We start from the raw sequence: 11,476 nt of genomic DNA, 5'->3' as shown, positions 1-11,476 counted from the left end.
TAGCTACTGTAAAATAATGAGGCCAATAACGTCGATTTGTGTCCACACTAACCCTAATCCGATACAGTAATATCGATTTTAGCATTACTCCTCTCGTTTTGTAGGAGTACAGAAATCGATTTAAAGAGCCCTTTAAATCAATATAAAGAGCAGTGTAGTGTGGACGGGTGCAGCATTAAATCGATTTAACGCTGTTAAAGTTGGTTTAACAGCGTAGTATAGACCAGGCCTCAGTGTTGTGCTATAAACTGTTGTCTGCAATACCCTGCCTCATCTGTTGCAGAAGCTGGTAGGTGTGTAATGAATGAGGCAGGAAGATCAAGGCAGGTCTCATGGTTAAGGCAGTGGAATGCTGCCATAGAAATCTGAATCTAATTCCTGTTTCTGCCACTGGAGTTCCTGTTGATAGTAAGCAAGTCACTTAAACCAAACCTTTCAGAGGTGGTCACTAATTATGCATGCTCGTTCAGTGGGTGCCTGACTTGATACTCTGAAGTCTGACTTGCCGAAGTGCTGAATGCTCATAGCTGCAACTGAAATCAATGGGAGCTGTGCTTGGACATATAAAGTACTCTATAATGCTAAGTACTCGGAAAAAAAAAATCAGGTTCTAGGAATTTCAAATTGTGCACCCAAAATTAGTGGATGCTTTTTTATCTTAATCACACAGTGTCTTAATTCCCCATCTGTAAAGTGTGGTTAAATAATACCCTCTCACTTCACAGCAGTGTTGTGAAGGTTAATTAATTAATATCCGTGAAGCACTCAGATACTAGAGTGATGTGGGCCATAGACAGACCCTTGAGGAAATTAACAAATCTTTCTTCAGAACAGGGTTTGAATAGTATGCAGTAAATAAGCCATAAACCCACACAGTGAACAATGAGGAGAAAATAAAATATTGAACAATTGCTCAGTAAGAGAGCACTGTCTACCTTTTTCTTTCTGAGCTCCCCTCCCCCCCGGCACGTTATAAAAAACTCCACTGCCCAGCTATGCCACAACAACTTTTTTCTGCATATAAAAGCCAGAGCCGGTATTAGGGGGTAGCAAGCAAGGCTTTTGCCCTGGGCCTCACACCACCAAGTTGCTCAGGCTTTGACTTCAGCCCCAGGTGGGAGGGTTCAGAGCCCCAGGCTTCAGCCCCACATGATGGAGCTTTGGCTTTCTGCCTTGGGCCCCAGTGAGTCTAACACTGGCCCTGCTTGGTGGACCCCCAAAACCTGTTTGCGGTCCTCCCCCAGGGGGCCCTTGGATCCCTGGTTGAGAATCACTGGTCTATCCTATGAACTGAATAAGGTAGGGGCCCTGGGGAAAAAAATAGTATGTGATCATGTAATTAGAGACTGTATCATAATGTATATGCATAAGGGGGCCAAATTATGGTTGCAGAAATAATCTTAATTCTGGTATTTTCTAACTTTTGAGTGCTTGATTTTGCCACCTTAATAATGTTCTTTTAACAAGCTACACCTCTACTCTGATATAACGCAACCCGATATAACATGAATTCGGATATAACGCGATAAAGCACTGCTCCAGGGGGGTGGGCCTGCGCACTCCAGCAGATCAAAGCAAGTTCAATATAACGCGGTTTCACCTATAACGCAGTAAGATTTCTTGGCTCCCAAGGACAGCGTTATATTGAGGTAGAGGTGTATTTTGTGTATAATATACATTAAAATCAAATAGGAAAAAACTAAACAACAATCTGTTTTAGTTCAGATTTGGCATAGAAAAATATAAAACTAGTAGAACAAAATGTAGAAAGTTTACAGAGTTGTTGTGCCCTTACCATGCTCCCTCAACTCCCCCCACATCCTCAGAATATAAGGACAAAGGTTGTTTTCAGAAGGTGCCCTTAATGGCATTTGAACAGTTACTGCTGTCTATTTCCCCTCTCCAGTTGAGTAGAATTTATTTCCAAAATAAACCATTTAACATACACCCCCCACAATCATAATAGTTTCAGCTTGTTACTGAAAGCAAAGTTCGTACAAAACCTCGGTATATGACCCTGAAGCTCGGAAACATGGATTGTTTAGAATGTTCCTCTGAAATAGCCTCTTATTTTTTTAATAGATTTCTAAATTATATATATTACTAAAAACGCACCCATCTGTTTCTGAATAACAATTCTGTGGAAGGGAGAGTAAGCTGGAACTAGGGAACTGACCAAATCATAGTGTTGACAGAGGTGATAGATGGCTCTGTTTACCAACCATGGAAACTGATACTAGCAGTTCTACAAAGCTGCAGCAGGAACATTTACTCTTTAGATATTTCATTGCATACAGACAACAATTAAAATGAGATGGGGATTTTTTGGCAAGATACACAATCTATTTTTATAAATAAAAGAAACACAAAAAGAAAGTGTGCACTGATTATAGGAGAGGGTATTACTGTACACAATAAATGAAATATGATCTGCCTATTGCTACGTATCTAAAGATTCCACAGAACAGTCACCACAACAGCTGTCTTTAGAGAATAATAAAGAAAAGGCATGAAGTGTGGAAAAGGTATTGTCTTATCTTATAAAACATATGATCTTTTACCCACTATTCTCTAAACACAAAACCAGTTTCAGCCGTGACAGTTCCTGTTTCAAATGTCCAGCCCTAACGCCTGATTTTACAGCAATATGTTTTTGCACTACAAGATTACAGCAGACAAGACCAGGGCTTCATTTGATTTACTGACTGATTCTGTTGTTTCCTTTTAAAGATAAAGAATGAGTTCTAAGTTGCCTGAGTGTGAGAATGTGATCACTTCTTGGAAAGCTTTCTTCACTCTGGGAACCATCTAAGAAGCTATTTCTAAATTATATTAGAGCACATCCCTTTCCTATTCTTCCCTCTGGATGAGTACCAGCACTCTAACTCTGAGAGCTGTATCTATATATAAATAAGCGGTTTTGCCAGTAAGGTAACTGAGAGGTTGCACGAGATAGTTAAAGACAGACATAGGAGAAGAACCAAATATAACAGACGTCGAAGTCTCACTTAACTGCACTGCTTTCAGAATGAATGTTTACTATGTGCTTGATTACAATATCTGCTGCTCCAACTGCTAGACGACATTCTCCTCTCAGAGATAGGGACAGAATCTAGCAGTCCTTTCAGTTCTGCCCAGCTCTAACCAACAGATGACCCTTTCCACTCTACAACTCTGGATATGTTCAGATTTGGATAGATGCATCTGTAGTTATTCAAATGTGTGCACCTAATCCTCTTTCTCTCCCCTCACTATATATTCAAATGAAGATTTGGACAATGGGGAACAAATCCTTAGATAACTTGTCACCTGTGGCATTGTTACCTCGTATACACTAAGGGTATGACTACACTGCAAAAACAACTCCCGTGGCAGTGCTGAGTCTCAGAGCCCAAGTATACAGATTTGGGCTTGTGGGGCTCGCACTACGGCACTAAAAATAGCTGTGTAGATGTTTTCACTCCTGGCACTCAGGCTCTGAAACCAGATGTGTGTATGTGTGTGTCTTACACCCCACACTGGAATGTTTAGACTGCTATTTTTAGCTCACTAGCGTATATCTGAGTCTGTAGACCCTGGCTCTGAGATTTGCTGCAGCGGGGGGGGGGGGGGGAGATGGGTGAGGGTGTTGTTTTTTGTTTTTGTGTTGTAAATGTATCCTTAGCTTCTCAAAGAGGTTTCTCACTAAACACTCTTTCTCACTCTCTTGCAGGATACTAGTTTGGAAAAACTCAAGAAGAACAAAGGAGGTGCTGTAAGAATGGCGAGAAACAAATGTGGTGCCTATCTTCAAAAAACATAAGACAACTTGTACTGGAACTTATTATCTGTACTTTGGTAACATCCAGAGGCCCCTTGCTGGATCGCTGTGCTAGGTGCTATTCAAGTACAAACAAAGGTATGATTCGTGCTCCAAATATCTTATTTCTAATTTATATTCTTAATAAAAAATGGAAACACTGAACATCTGAACCACATTTTCAAACCCAGGTGCCAAAACTAAGCTAAATCTCTTTTTAGACATCCAGATAAGGCCACTAACTTAGGCATCTAAACTGGACCTAGCTTTAGGCCAGCCATATTTTAAAATTTTGACCCTAAAGGATAACAGAATCCCAGGCAGTAAACAATCTGGGTTTATAAAGAACAGATCTTATCAGATGAGCTCGCTTTAAAAAAAAAAATTATAAAATGCTTGGTTGAAGGAAATGCTGTAGATATTATATGTTTGGATTTAAGCAGCATCCCATGAAACCTTACTCTGAAGATCACTCAAATTGGGAACGTTAATGTAAAATGAAAGCTCTCAGAAGAACAACAAACAAGGGTAATGATATACAGTCTTGTAGCAATTTGTGGAGTGCTACAGGCATTGGTGTGAAGACTTGTTTCATTTGCCATCTTTACTGGTCTGGAAGAAGTCATCTTGCAGACACCACTGACGATAGCAATATAGTACAAAATATCATAGAGTTGTTAAAAACATAGACAGAAAACAACAAAATGAGATTAAGCTCAGAAAAACACAAGCTATAAGAAAAAATAATTTCTAACACTAATTCAATGGGAGGGCTTAATATGAAAGCCAAAAAGTTGAAAAAACCCTAAGGAGAATAATGAACAGCAAATTACACATAAGTTTGAAATGTGGTGTCACCAAAAAGACCAACGCAGTTTTGAGCTGCACACTTAGCGCTTGTGTATACAATGATTTAGCAAGTGTGAGTCTACAGCACTCTAGCTAGCTTGCCGTGCACTAAGTGGCCTTGTGGACCATGCTGCTGCACACTAAAAGTTCCATAGTGCACTTCCATCTACTGAAGTTTCAAAGAGCAAGTAGATCAAAACATACAATGAAACCTTTCGTGTGTGGCAGCATGGTCCTCACAGCCGCTTAATATACAGCAGGCTGGAATGCTTTGCTTGCGGCACACTAAATCACAGTATAGACAAACAGGGCTGGATTAACCTTTTGTGAGTCTGGTGCCAAACACATTTGTGGGTCCCCCATGGGGGCAATGGAGCATGGCGTGGGGGAGTCAAGTCCCCTGAACTAATGAATGGATTTAATTGTACAATCTCAGAAAAATCATTCTGAAATTTTGGTGTGAATACTTGCTATTCTTCATATGTAACACAGTGATTTAATCTCTACTTTAAGTGCAAAACTCAGACTGAACTATGGACGTGTGACTTGCGCTTCCATTATATTATATAATAATACACACATATATACATTACATATACGCTCTACTCTGCACTGATTAGGCCTCAACAGGCCGCCACATTTCAGGAAAGATGTGGACACATTGGAGAAAGTCCAGAGAAGATCAATAAAAATGATTAAAGGTCTAGAAATTGGGTTTGTTTAGTCTGGAAAAGCAAGTTCGATATAACGCGGTTTCACCTATAACACGGTAAGAATTTTTGGCTCCCGAGGACAGCTTTATATCGAAGTAGAGGTGTACCTAAAAGACCACCAGGATGATGACCAGCAGACAATTTCACTCTACAGATACAATGAAACTGTCCACCAAAAGGATAAGTGCTTGTCTGTGCAGGAGAACAAGACATTGGAATGAACTAGCATATGCCTATTTCCTGTCCCCAACAAAAGGCACAATTCTTTGACTTTGCCTGCATTCTATAAACACGTAGCACAGTGTGCATATAATTTATATTTTAAAAAATTAATAAAACCCCACCGTCACACATTTCCACAGCAAGATAATGGGAGAAAGAACAAACCACACAGAGAGGACAGTTATCTGTTCCGTAACTGGCGTTCTTTGAGATGTGTTGCTCAGGTGTATTCCACAGTAGGTGTGCATGCTCGCCACATGCACCTATGCTGGAAGTTTTTCCCTTAGCAGTATCCGTACGTGGGGGGACCCCTGCTGCAACCACTGGAGTGGTGCCCTTATATCGTGCTATAAGGGCAGCTGCGCACTCCCCCCACCCTTGGTTCCTTCTTGCCAGACAACTCAGACAGAGGAGGAGGAGGGCGGGATGTGGAATATACCTGAGCAACACATCTCGAAGAACGCCAGTTACTGAAAAGTTAACTGTCCTTTCTTCTTCGAGTGATTGCTCATGTGTATTACACAGTAGGTGACTCCAAGCTATATCTGATGGAGGTGGGTAGGAGTTCCCAGGTTTCCGGGTTGCAGTACTGCCCTATCAGACCCGGCATCATCCTGTGCTTGGGAAACGATCGCATAATGAGAAGAAAAGGTGTGGACAGAGGACCACATGGCAGCTCTACATACGTCCTGGGGACGTGAGTTACATAGGTAGCTGACAAGGCCTGAGCTCTCGTCGAATGTGCCTTAATGACAGGCGGCGGGGGAACCCCTGCCAGGTCATAACACGTGCATATGCACAAGGTGATCCAGTGGAAAAGGCGCTGAGTTGAAATTGGTTGCCCTTTCATACGTTCAGCCGATGCAATGAACAGCTGCGAGGATTTCCAGAACAGCTTGGTACGGTCCAAGTAAAAGACCAGCACCCTACGCACATCTAGCTTGTGTAGGTGGCGTTCCTCGTTGGAGGAATGGGGCTCCAGGACAGAGTACCGGGAGGAAGATGTCCTGATCCATATGGAAGGCGGAGACTACCTTTGGGAGAAAAGCAGGGTGTGGGCGAAGCAGGACCTTATACTTGTGGAAGACTGTATACGGGGGTTCCGAGGTTAAAGCCCTGAGCTCCGAGACACGATGAGCTGATGTGATAGCAACAAGGAATGCTACCTTCCATGTCAGGTGGGACTAGGAACATGTGGCCAAGGGTTTAAAGAGAGGACTCGTGAGGCAGAATAACACTAGGTTTAGATCCCGTTGCGGGACAGGGGGCCTGGCATATGGAAATGAACGATCCAGGCCCTTTAAAAAGTGGGAGGTCATATGGTGGGAAAAGACCGAGTGGCCCTGTACCAAGGGGCCAAATGCACGCTAACGGAGGCGGGTGCTAGCCCTTGGGTCCTAAGGGACAAGAGGTAATCGAGGATGAGTTGAAGTGATGCAGACGATGGGGAGGTTCCCCACTCCCCCGCCCACCTAGAGAACCTGGACCATTTAGCTAGGTATGTCTGTCGTGTGGATGGCTTTCTGCTTTCCAACAGAACTCGTTTGATGTTCTCCGAACACCTCCCCTCCTCCTCATTTAGCCACGGAGCAACCACGCTGTCAGGTGAAGTGCAGCCAGATTGGGGTGGAGGAGGTATCCCCCTTCCTGGGAGAGGAGATCCAGGAGAAGCAGCAGCCTTCACGGAGGAGCCGCTAGGAGTTGCAGGAGGGTCCCGTACCAGTGCTGATGGGCCCAATCCAGGACTATAAGGATGACCTGAGTCCTGTGTCATAAACAGATAGCTAAGGGTTAATGTCTCTTTCACCTGGAAAGAAGTAACCTGAAACACCTGACCAGAGGACCAATCAGGAAACAAGACTTTTTCAAATCTGGGTGGAGGGAAGTTTGTGTGTGAGTCCTTTGTTCTGGTCTTGTATCTGTCCCTCTCGGCTATGGGAAGGATTTCTCTATTTCCTGCTTTCTAATCTTCTGTTTCCCAGTTGTAAGTACAAAAAGATAGGTTTGTTTTTTTGTAGTTACATGTGTGTAGTTGCTGGAGTGTTTTGAATTGTATTCTTTTTGAATAAGGCTGTTTATTCATATTTCTTTTAAGCAATTGACCCTGTATTTGTCACCTTAATACAGAGAGACCATTTTTTATGTATTTTTCTTTCTTTTTAAGACCTGTTGGAGTTTTTCTTTAGTGGGGAACTCCAGGGAATTGAGTCTGTGCTCACCAGGGAATTGGTGGGAAGAAGAGTCAGGGGGAAATCTGTGTGTGTTAGATTTACTAGCCTGACTTTGCATTCCCTCTGGGTGAGGGGGGAAGAGAGATTAGCTCTCGGTACTTCTGTTTTCCAAGGCTGGAAACGGGGAGGGTGGAATCCCTCTGTTTAGATTCACGGACCTTGCCTCTGTGTGTCTCTCCAGGAACACCTGGAGGGGGGGAGGGAAAAGGTTTATTTCCCTTTGTTGTGAGACTCAAGGGATTTGGGTCTTGGGGTCCCCAGGGAAGGTTTGGGGGGACCAGAGTGCCCCAAAACACTCTTAATTTTTTGGGTGGTGGCAGCTTTACCAGGTCCAAGCTGGTAACTAAGCTTGGAGGTTTTCATGCTAACCCCCATATTCTGGACACTAAGGTCCAAATCTGGGACTAGGTTATGACATCCTGTCTTTTACTTTTTGCAGGACTTTGCCTATCGTGGGAAGGGGGCGCAACCACCAAAGGAGGAAGGCATCTGAGATCGCCCCCTTCTCGCCCCTCCCCTGAAGCAGAACTGGGGGCAGCGTCAGTACTGGGCGGTTCCAAAGAGGTCGACTTGGGAAACTCCCCACTCTCGGAAGAGCTGTAGGGCGACCTCCCAGTGGAGTAACCACTTGTACTGGTGGGAAAAAACCCTCTTGAGGTGATCAGCCTGCACATTGTGGGTGCCAGGTAGGTGGAAGGCTCGCAGGAAGATATCATGGGATATAGAGAACTCCCATAGGCTCAGGGCTTTCAGACACAGGGTCGAGGAGCGCATTCCTCCCTATCTGTTGATGTAATACATCGCAGCCGTATTGTCCATGAGGACTCTGACCACCTTCCTGTGAAGGTGCCCGCGCTGAAGGCCACACACACCAGCTGTTTTGTCCTGAACTCCCTGATACTTATGTGTAGGGATAATTTTGAGGCTGACCATCTACCTTGGGTTTGAACGTTCCCTATATGGGCTTTCCAACCCAGATTCGAGGCATCCAACACCAGGTCTAGTGAGGGGAGATTTCTCGGAAGGGGACCCCTTGCAGCATGTTGCGTGGGAGGGACCACCATTGTAGGGCAGCAACTACCTGGGATAGTACTGTGACAACCTTGTCCAGCCCGCCTTGAGCCTGTGAATACTGGGAGGCCAGCCAGAGCTGGAGGGGCCTCATTCTGAGCCTGGCATAGCGAACCACGGACATGCATGCCGCCACGTGACGGCACACCCTCGCTGTCATCACTGGGAAGGTCACGACTGAGGCGATGAGACCTTTTAGGGTCTCATACTTGTCCCAGGGAAGAGAGGCTATGGCCTATAATGAGTCCAGTAGAGCCCCCATGAACTGTATGTGTTGAATGAGGACTAACGTAGACTTGGCCTCGTTTACCACTAGGTTGAGATCTGCGCACATGGACAGAAGAAGTCCCACCTGGGCCTGTACCCGGGACTGAGAATTGCCCTTGAGTTTGGTCTGCAAATAACGCTTTCCCGTCAAAGGGAAGGTCCTGCATCAAGGACTGGGACTCTGCAGACAGTCCGACAGGAGAAGCCATGACACCCTGAGCATGGATATGGCGGAGGCCATCGAACGGGCTGCTGTGTCTGCCGCGTCTGATGCCGCCTGAAGGGCTGCTGACACTCCTTCCTCTACCAGAGCCCTGAACTCCTTTTGTCCCGCTACGGGAGGAGAGGTGCGAACTTTGGTAAGTACCCCCATAAACTGAAGTCATATCGACTTAGGGCTTGGTGATTGGCTACCCTGAGCTGGAAACTCGCTGAGGAATAAACCTTCCTGCCAAATGTGTCCAGTCTCCTGGCATCTTTGTCCTTAGGGGTGGGTGTGGGCTGATCGTGATGTTCCCAGTGGTTAACTGACTCTACCACCAGGGAGTTAGGTGCCGGGTGGGAGTACAGGTATTCATGGCCCTTAGCCAGCACGAAGAATTTCCTCTACACTTTCTTGGAGATGGGGGCCAAGGAAACTGGGGTTTGCCACAGGGTAGTTGAGATATTGGCTACTCCCTGGTGGAGAGGTAGGGCCTCATGGCCCAGTGCTGAGGATGACAGTACATTAAAGAGACTCAGATGGCTCCTCCATCTCCTCAGCCTGGAGCTGGAGATTGGACGCCACCGGCTTGAGGGGGTCTTGGAGAGCCTTGAAGTCCTCTGTGGGACGGGCGCCAGTGAGGGGACTGGCACAAAGCCTAGGGCATCAGACGGTACTGGTGGGTCGATCCCCAGGTCAGAGTCCGAGCGCGGAGCTGTCGGCTCGGGACCTGTTGATTTCTCTCTCTGTTGTGGAGGGGAGGCCAAAGGAGCCGGAGATACTTCAGCCACCAAGCAGGGTCTGATCTGGGCGGGAATCTGTGGCCATGGAGCCCATTGACACCACTGCCCTTGCCATGGTGCTCCGTGCCACTGACCGATTTGGGTGCCGGGTGGTGGTTTGCTCTCACAGAGCTGCCCGACTTGGAGAAAGGCAGTGGTGCCGATGCGGAGGTCGCTGACGGCTGCACGGTACAGTAGGAGTGACGTGAGCGACGGTGCCATCCATGTGACAGGGACCTCGAGGACGAAGATCAGTACCCTTCCTAGGTGCTGCTCCTGTACTCATCTCAGTGGCTGGAGCTACGATGCTTCGGTGCCAGTGAATTGAAAGATGAGTCCCGTGAGCGATGTCTGATAGAGCGGGAGCTCGAGTCGGAGCGTCTAAGTCGGTGGCGACAGGATTGGCTTCGGTAGCTTTGACACAAGGAAGAGCGTTGGCGCTGCTTATCCCGGTGCCTGTGTTCCCGGTCGTGGGGCATAGAGGAGCCCCAAGGCTCCCTCGCAGGCAGCGAGCCGGTCAGCCTAAGCGGGGAAGAGGGCTGGTGCGAGCTGCGGGAAGACCGTGTCAAGCAAGGTGGTGAGTGGTCCTCGGAGCGGGGACTGTGCCGCATCGGGGAGGGTTGTTGTGCCCCCAGTGGCAGCTTCCCTTGAGACCGGGGGCCTGTCTCAGGGTTAAAATGTCACGTGCGGCCTGTGCCGCCTCTGGCGTCGATGGCATCCTCACCTTAGGGGAAGCATTCGTGGACAGGACTGGGCTGCTCCACTCAATGTGAGTTGGAGGCCTGGGTCCCGAGGAGGATTGCGGGCTGCCCAGCTCAGGTCCGGCCTCACCCCATCTTTCTCTCAGCGCTGCTGAATCTTCCCTTGCTTCTTTGAAGGGAGCAGTGCCAGCTAGTGGAGGAGACTTTGCTCTGTACCAAAGATGCGGTGCCGGGCGCCAAATCCATTTGGTGTGACGGTGCTGGAGTCAGCGCTGATTTCATTAGGAGAGAGTGAAGTCTAATGCCCTTCACCCTCTTAGTCCACGGTTTGAAAGATCTACAGATCCTATAGCGCTCACTTACGTGGGTCTCGCCCAAGCAGCAGAGACACTGCATGTGCGGATCACTTCTTGGTACAGAACTATGACAGGAGTTGCATGACTTGAAGTCTGGGGCACGGGGCATGACCCCAGCCCAGACGACTAACTGGAGAAACTATTTAACTATTGAAGTACTGTACTACTAAAGCTAACTAGAGAAGCTGCAGCAAGGCTGAAGCACGAAGTTCTGACTACCTTCACTGGTGGCTAGAAGAAACTGAGGGTGAGGGGTGTGCACAGCTCCTCTTATAGCATGATA

The sequence above is a fragment of the Gopherus evgoodei genome, chromosome 3, assembly GCF_007399415.2.
Source record: "Gopherus evgoodei ecotype Sinaloan lineage chromosome 3, rGopEvg1_v1.p, whole genome shotgun sequence".
Taxonomy (NCBI): Eukaryota; Metazoa; Chordata; order Testudines; family Testudinidae; genus Gopherus; species Gopherus evgoodei.
Note: the sequence above shows the minus strand (reverse complement) of the source record.